Here is an 8,692-nt window from a genome sequence, read left to right on the forward strand (position 1 = left end):
GGTATGGCCTTCTTCTTCTCTCTCTTTTCCTGAATGTTTATACATCTGGCTGACAAACGGGTTTTGATTCTTTTGAATTACGTTTGTTGATGGATATATGGAGAGTTACAAATGGTTGAGGCTTTTGATTGTCCATTGGTTTTGTCGTGAAAAATGGTGGATTGTGTCGATGATCGATGTTCTGAGAATGATTTTGATATCAGAGGTGGCGATTTGCGAACTTTGAATTGATATGTTTTGGCTTACGTGCAAAGTTGATTAATTTCTTTCACAAATCTGTGTGGTTCTTAAAAAGATACATTTTTGAGAAATACGAGTGGAGGTTTAGTTTACATCTTGGTAGAATCTTGGACTGCAATTGGATCAGATCATGCTACTGCTATTGCTAGTGCTACTGCCATGTTCCATGTCAACCCATTTGAAATGTATGTTCATCAGAAGTTAGGAGGGGATTTACTTGAACATGATTAGATCTCGTAGAATTTAGATATACGTGGAATTATAAAATGCTTAAATCGACACACTCTTTCAAGTGGTTTGAGGTTGCATTTAAGCATCGGTAGGAGTGAGTGTGATTCTCTGTTGTATTCAGTGTTTGTGAGACTCATGTGTCATTGATGTTTAGAAACATTTATTTGGACTTGGAATGGTAATCTTGTGTTGTTTTGGGGCTCGCATGCTATGAGTCTAGAGTTTGATAGTTGGTGATCATGTAATGCTTTTATGATTGAAAGAATAAGATACTGGTAGTCTGTGACCTTTAAATCATCTCTTTATTTACATTATTTGGTCTTTCTTCGGTGCGCTTTGCTTTTCTGGAGAAGCACAGTACCACTTTTATTCATCTGTACAATATTGGTAGAAAAGGATAGAAGTTGGAATTTAACCTCTGAGGAATGTATTTTCTCTTTATAACAGATTTGTCAGCTGCGACGGACCAGTTGCTGCTCACTACTTGACTTCGAGGTCATTCTAGCTTCAAGCCTGAGCGCTTGGTTTCTTATTTCTTGCCGTATATCAATAATCACCTGTATTTCGACAACTTAGACGAATCTAAGTTGAGATAAGAAGGTTTAGGACCTAAAATGTATTTGTGGATGACGTTTTGTTGATGATGTATTGTTGCCTTCAAGTGATATTGTCTGATTTTATTTTACTTGAATCCAATTTAGCTCTGGAGAATTGGGTAATTCTTGTAATGCAACAAACCGATCCGCGTATGATAACCTTCTGTGCCTTGTAATGCAAGTGGAAGGTAAGGATGATTTATGTGAAATCTGCATCAATTTCAGTTGATATAACAATCTATGTTTTCACTTGTCACCTAGATTCAGTTCCTATAATGATTTGGCTCCATTTTTTATCGTCTCCCGTGACAAAACAGAATGCTTAAAACTCTTTTGACAGAATCAATCCCATCGTTACAGCTGTGGCACCAAAAAGTTGATCTGTTATTCAGACTATAACAAATAATTAAGTGTAATACAACAATAGAATAAATTTGTCCGAATAAGTAAATTATTAATGTAAAACTATTGTGACGTCATTAAACACCATAAGGTAATGTACACAAACTTAATGAATAATCTATATATTAAAATAAGCGAAACTTTAACCTATTTAATCCCATGCTATGTCAAAAAGAGTGGCCAATTTAGAAAAATTGCCGTCTTTAAACTAAAATCAAATAATTATCAGAAATGAGAGCCTTAATGGAAGCCTAATTCTTCAGTCATTATCCAAACAAGTATCTCCCTGAGGTACTCGTTGAATAAGGGAAGCTGTAAAGCTAGCCAAGGATTTGAAGGGCACTAGTTCAATTGCAGATGGATTGGCTCTTGACCGAAATCCAATTCACCAAGAGGGCCTTATTGTACATGTGATTTCGGTTGCAGCTACCCAAGTTTGTGAATCTCCAATTTCCTACTATGAACTTTTTGAAAAACTAACAGACTTCAAAGAATGTGGTGAATAATAACTCAGGCTTCGCCCGGTGCTCTTTCCATGGTTACTGTCACCCAAAATTACCATCCCAATCTCAACCACTCTCGCCCAGCTTGTGTTAGGAGTCCTAGAATGGTAAATCCATCAACCTCACTAGAAAACACCCACTGCCACCTGCACCTGAACGTTCGACTGTAATCCAAGCTCTTAAAGAACCCCTTAAACAACAGGGTGTAGATGATGAACATAATGTACTTTTGTTGAATGATGCTTGGGAATTTATCTCGAAGTTCAGTTATGCGTATATACATTGCAAAATGGATATTTTGAGTGAGAGAAATCTAGATGACTCAATAGATAAATAATAAACTCGTCTTGTGGCAAAGGTGTTTCAACATGAGCAAGGGAGAGATGATTTTTGTGCATTAATCATGTGACAATTACAAAACCTGCAATGATACAAATCATTTTTTTGGCTTGCCTTATCTAACAACTGGCCTTTGAATAATTAGATGTCAACATTGTGTTTGTCCTTGCCCCTTGGGACATTGCATGAAGATGTCTGTGTTGGATAAGTGGTGAGTAGTGAATGAAAGGAAGTGAGAGTTGTACCATATTAGGAAATGAATTAAGTATATTCTTCTTTATTAGCTCCAAGTTCGAGCTAAGGGATTTGAGCCCAAGAGGCACCAGAAATTTTTGGAAGGGGGAAAATTCTGATAGGCAGGGTCTCGGTGTAACACACACACGGCGCTCGGCCCGATCAGGTCCAGTGTGGTGTAGTGTGGTCCCAATATATGCATGCACCAATGGAATTTCATTGACAAGCTATAAAAGGAGTTCTCAAGTACTTGAATGGCTCAATTTGTCATCGCTTGTTTCTCAAACCGGGTTTCCTGTTAACTTCTCAGTTTTTTTGGACTGATTGTGACTGTGTTACGGACAGAGGTGGTTCTACCACAACATATTTCTTATATCTTGGTTCAAAAAATTTTTCGTGTCATTTAGCTCATCAAAATCAGTTTCGCACTCCTCCACCGAGGACTGAGTACAAGAGCAAATCCAGCAGCAGAAGTTTTATGGGTTCTAAATTTATTGCATGAGATTGTGTCTATATACACCGGCCTCCTACCTTATTTTGTAACAATACAGGAGCCACATATTTATGTTCCAATCCTGTTTGTGTATGAAACATTTAGCTCTTGAAATCACTTTTTTCGAGAACAAGTTTCTGCCTATTCTTTTGTGTGCTTACAGAGGGTTGGTAGTCCATTTCTCAGATTCGTTCCAAGATCTAGACTTTGATGGATCCTCCATCTCGCAGGGCGTGGAAAGGATAAGTCAAAGGAGTAACCAATTCCAATATTATCTCCCTTATGCCTTATTTTTGTATCAATTAGTTAGTTCTTGTGTGTTTATGTTGTTGTAGCAATAAGTAATATCAATGATCATTCGACACCTTTATACTGCTTTCCTTTAGCCATGAGGTAGTTGTCAAAAGTCGTACCATATGATCACTTTTCTGTGAAGCACCTAAACTACTGAGAACCAGAAAATGTTCGTGTCCACTGGTAATGATGAATCAGAAAACATTGGAGGAGCCAATTCTTGGTCTTTAATATTGCGCGATGTGGGTTAAAATGAATTTCAGTGTTGATATATATTCTGATCCACTTATTTTATAACTACAATTGCATACAATGATTCATGAAATGAGGCTTAGCCATGAAGAATAATGGTATTTTAAAGTAAATGAGATATTTACTCGATTCTAGAGAGATGTTAATTTATATATACATTTGACATGATGTTTTTTTACATAGAAGACGAGAAATGTAGAAGCACAGAGGGTAAGCATAACTTCTATTTTCTAAACAGTTGCCTGCAATGTTTCTTGGGCCAATTCTGCAGACCCACAGTGTCACTCGTGACTACCTCATTAATCAAGTCTTTAAAGATCAAGCGTTCGATATCCAACACCAAGGCTGGAACCTCAACACCGAAGTCTGCCCAGTCTTCCGATCGAGACATCATATCTGCATTTAAGATTCTGACCAGTCCTTCTTCTTCGTCAAGATTGCATTCTGTCTTCTGCTGCACCCGGTCCACCTCCAAATATATTTCTTTTATGAGCACCTGTGGGCTTACCCTTTTCCTACCTGGGGTGAATGACCCATCTGAAGCGATTTTGCGGGCATATATCTCATTTACCATATCAAAAACAACTTTTCTATGGCTTCTACAACTCGACTGTGACAAATCACTCTTTCTGTTGAGTTCTCCATCACCCCTTTCCATGATCTCCTCAGTTTGTTCAAGGATGTGGAACATATTTGGATTGATCAGATGTGACGAGGAATGGAGCTGATCAGTCATGGAGATGACATTCACATCCTCGAGAAGTCGTGAAGCGAGTATCATCTTATTAATGTATCTGTGATCCTGATTTGGGCTCACATCCACCGATGCAGTTTGTTTTGCAGTAGCTTCATCAGGTTTGGTTTTCAACAATCTACGCTCATGGATTAAGTGCTTTATATTTTCTAGCTTCTTTTGATTGTTCTCGTGACAAAGATAGGGTGGCAAAGAATTAAGTTTCTCTAGATTCCATAGAGCTTCATCAGGATTTGAACTTTCATCTTCTGCACAAGTAGGACACAACAGAAAAAAATAATCACACGTCAGATGATGGATATCAGGTGTGTATTATACAGGTGAAACTTATTAAATCATATGTTTATATAATGTGAAGTTTACTATCCACTTCAGTTTCAGTTTGCCATTCTGAAGAGAGAACAATACCTTTAAAAGCTGTTGATATCTTCTTTATTGGAGACGGTGAATCTTCTTCATAAATTGTGGTATCGAGAACTGAGATTGGACTTGGTTGTTCCATCATGGTCGCTGCAATTTCGACTGTTGGCTTGTGTTCCATCAATGTTGACGCTGAATTCTGGGATACCTAAAACGAAGGCTAGTAAACTAGGGGGGCTAAATAACAAACAAGAATTATATTAAGTTTTTGTATCTCTATCTTTTCTTACCTTGTGCGTTTTGGTATTTGTGCTAATAGAACGAGCAATGCCTGTGACTTCTGTTTCCATCTGTGAGGATAAGCTAATGTTGTCTTCCGACTTTATAGAAACTGTATCACCTTGGTTACTTGAATATCTCGTCTCGCTGCTTCCCTCACTAAATTCATCATCACTTAATTGCAGATTTGTTGACTTTATGTTGAGTTCCCTGGCGTTGGAACCTTTTTCTATGACTTTCTTAATGGAATGCCTTTTGACCCTGGCTGAGTCTGATGATGGGGTTGTGGGATGGAATTGTCTTTCTATCCTGCCTCTATACTCTGTTAATCTTGGGTTCACACTTTCAGAACTCCTTCCAAAAGTATTGCAACTTCTTACCTTCACCTGTGGAGACGCTTTTAAGGTTTGCTCTACTTTTGTGGTTCTCCTTGTAATCTTCTTTTCGATGGAAGAATCATGTGGAGCGGAGACACCAAAATCAATTTTCCTTGCTTTTAGATCTTCTGCTACTTGTTTGTGAAGTAAGTTATCCCTGTACCGGTTAGAGTCATGATTCTGAACCTCTGCAAATGCTGCATTGCTATTCTGGAAACCTGAGTTGATCTTGAATGTTTCTCTGTGTCCATTACTGATGTTGGTTTCATGATCACGATTGAAGAATCTGTTATATTCGGAAAGCTATGCTCATTAATGGTAAAAGCTTGTTGATGATTCTTTTTATCATGCCACATTGACAAGCAATAATTCCGACCAGAGCAGCTTTCATCTAAACTATATGCCCTTGTATGTGACGTGAACTGAACAGACTCTCCTCTTTGATTGTCCATTCTGTCTCTTGTTTTTTGCATTGCTTCGAGTATCCGTTTAAGAGCCCTCAGATCCTTACCGGACTTTTTGAATTCAAGTTCTGTTATTCTCTTCTCAATTTCGCCATAAACTGAAGAAGATCGATGCTGGATATTTGTTGAAGCTGTCCTACTGTGGGAAGCCACTTTGGGAGAATCTTGACTTGAATTTTGTTGCCTCCATGGAGCAGGTTCCATTGGAAACCTTGAACAGTTGCTTGATTTCCAATCAGAATTGGAATTAGGCAATCGTGGTGAGGCGGGATCATTCCGTGTAATTCGTGGGGAGTAAGAAACATGATTTTGGTTGATGTTCTCTGCTGTTGAGGATGATCTTGAAACCAAATCTTCTTTTGGGCATCTATTGATGTTTGTGAGCCCACTATCACTGGTGGCAACATTATCTGGGAAAGATTCCAAACCCATTAGCTTTGCTACTAAACTGGATGATCGGTTGTGGCTTCCCGTTTCTTGGTTCGTTTGGGGTACTTTGCTCCATTTCTCATTTTTCATGTGCAAGTCACAGCCCAAAAAATCCAATCTTGACTCGAGTGCTGAACACTTCATGGTACTTGCTCTACTGTCTAATGATAACCTTGGGAGTTCTTTGAGCTTCATCGTTGACTTTGATGTCTCTCGTGATTCTCTTCCATCGTAAGAGAAGCGAGGAAGTGCCGGCCGCTCATCCTTGGAGCTGTTTGTACTATCCTGGGGCTTGGCAAGAACTCGAGTTGATACCTCGGCACTCATGGCTTTCGGTTTCACGTATTTGGGCAGCTCCAAAGGCCTGGGAGAGTCGACATGTATCAAGACGCGGCCTCTTTTTCCATTTTTAGCTTGACATTTTACCGACAATCCATGTGATTTTTTGTACAACGAGTCCTTCACTACATCTTGAAGATCATGGGATTTCTGCTCTTTCATAGCTGTGATCTTTGATCGGGTCTCAGGCATACCGATTTGCCTCAGAGAAAGCGATTCTGGTTTGACTGTTCGGTTACATTCGAGTGATGAGAATATAGATGAACAAGAAGAAGACGATGAATAAGAGGGTCGGGATGATTCCATGGAACTCCTCGATTTCTCCTTCTGCACCTCCAAATCTTCTGCCTGCCAATACAAGTTATTCAAATTAAATAATGGAGGTGACAACTAATTTTAATGAATTTTGACCAATTTCTTCTTTCTTTCTTCGATAAAACAAAGAGTAGTACCCTGCAGAATCTTACCATGACAGCTTTTGGTGCATTTTTAGGATCCAAATGGTGTTGAGCATCTGAAAGCATAAAGTTGCAGCTATATTTAGTGTAAGAGAAATTTGATGAGTGGAACCGATCTCTAAGTAGGTGCCTCTCTTTACTGTGTAAATATATCTCTATCTTTAATCTATTGTGATTTTCCAGATGGTTCACCATAAATAACATGCAAGATTGCCAAATAATTGAGTTTTATTTGAAAAATAGATAATGAGTCATAAGTCGAGTCGAGCTTTTAACTTTCTGTAACTGTAAAAGAAAACTCGAAGAATGAATGTGAGAAACTACCTTGGATTAGTCTTTTGTGGTTGCGACCATTTACACGCCGGCCTGCAAGAAAATGATTCGGGTCCAAGAGCTGAAATATGCCATTCATACACCCAATCTGCTTTTGCAGATCTCGATTAAGCATCTTCTCAGGCATATCCGTTTCCTTCCCCGATAACATATAATGAAAAAACTTGGATCTTTAGTCCTCTGTTGCTTCTTGAATGGCTTATGTTGCCTCCAAACATGAAAGTAACCCGATTCAAGAAATATTTTGATCACACAGTTAATCTTGAAGCCTTTTTTTTTATCACTTGACTTTTATTTCAGCATGTTTTGCTTCTTGTTTTCTGCCACAGGGAGGAATATACCGAATCTTTCCCAGTAGTTTTAAGGTTTTGATTCAACCAGACTTTGGAAAAAAAATATAAACTTTCATTGTAAGCATAAAACTTGAAACTGTGAGCATGATAAAAGAGAAGCAGAAAACATAGCACTTACACAGAGATTGGATTATGTTTAAAACTATAGATTTTCTGGATTCCAAAAATCAAGAATTGCCACCATCAGTGCAGAATCTCAAAGATCCATCCTTCCCAGAAAACAAAAATGCTGTTTCATTTGGGTTTTCTCACAGAATCAAGAAAAAAAGGTGATGTAGATTAGAGAACACAGTTTTTAGAGGGAATGTAGTTTGTGCAGGTAATATATATATAAAATGGTAAGTGTTTATTATATTTTATTTTTTGAGGAGAGAATCTGAGTCAGATGTAGTGTGAATGTATGGGACACAGTTTCACTGGTCATATTCTTTGATTTCCATGTGGATCATGTAATGTGGGTGGGGTCAAGATTCTGGAGCCTGGACCTCTCTACTTTGGCATGTGGGAAGTCTGTCAGATTGTGCAAGAAAGTGGATTCATTCATTTAGGCAAATACACTTCTATCACAACTCTCTAATCACTCACTTCTTCTTCCTTTTTTATTTATTTATTAATTTGATAACAGATAGAAAATGTCAATTGGTTAGGAGGGGATGTTTCAAGGTTATAACTCAAATATGCGAGGTTTAATCCTAAAGAGTGGAAAAAATTTATCCGAGTTACAAGTCATCGTTGGACTTTTGGTGGAATACACAAATTAGATCATATTGGTTTTAATGCATGTTTTGGTAGTGTAAACTCATGGATAGAAACTCTGGTGGTATCCAAAATTTTGATATCGATTGAGAACGACCTCGTAAAAATTTCTACGACAGTTTTGAAGGTCTCTTCGATTGTTGATAATCTTAGTAAATTTATACAAGTGACCGATGCTTGATGTTGTCTTTAAGTTCCGATTGGTC

At 38.1% G+C, this 8,692-nt stretch overlaps 1 pseudogene; it reads right to left on the minus strand.

Moving 5' to 3' along the window:
- Positions 1–3,639: 3,639 nt before the first annotated feature.
- On the minus strand, positions 3,640–8,186 carry LOC142530764 (protein LONGIFOLIA 1-like; annotated as a pseudogene).
- Between the last annotated feature and the right edge of the window lie 506 nt (positions 8,187–8,692).

This window comes from Primulina tabacum, chromosome 17 (genome assembly GCF_025594145.1).
Source record: "Primulina tabacum isolate GXHZ01 chromosome 17, ASM2559414v2, whole genome shotgun sequence".
NCBI lineage: Eukaryota > Viridiplantae > Streptophyta > Magnoliopsida > Lamiales > Gesneriaceae > Primulina > Primulina tabacum.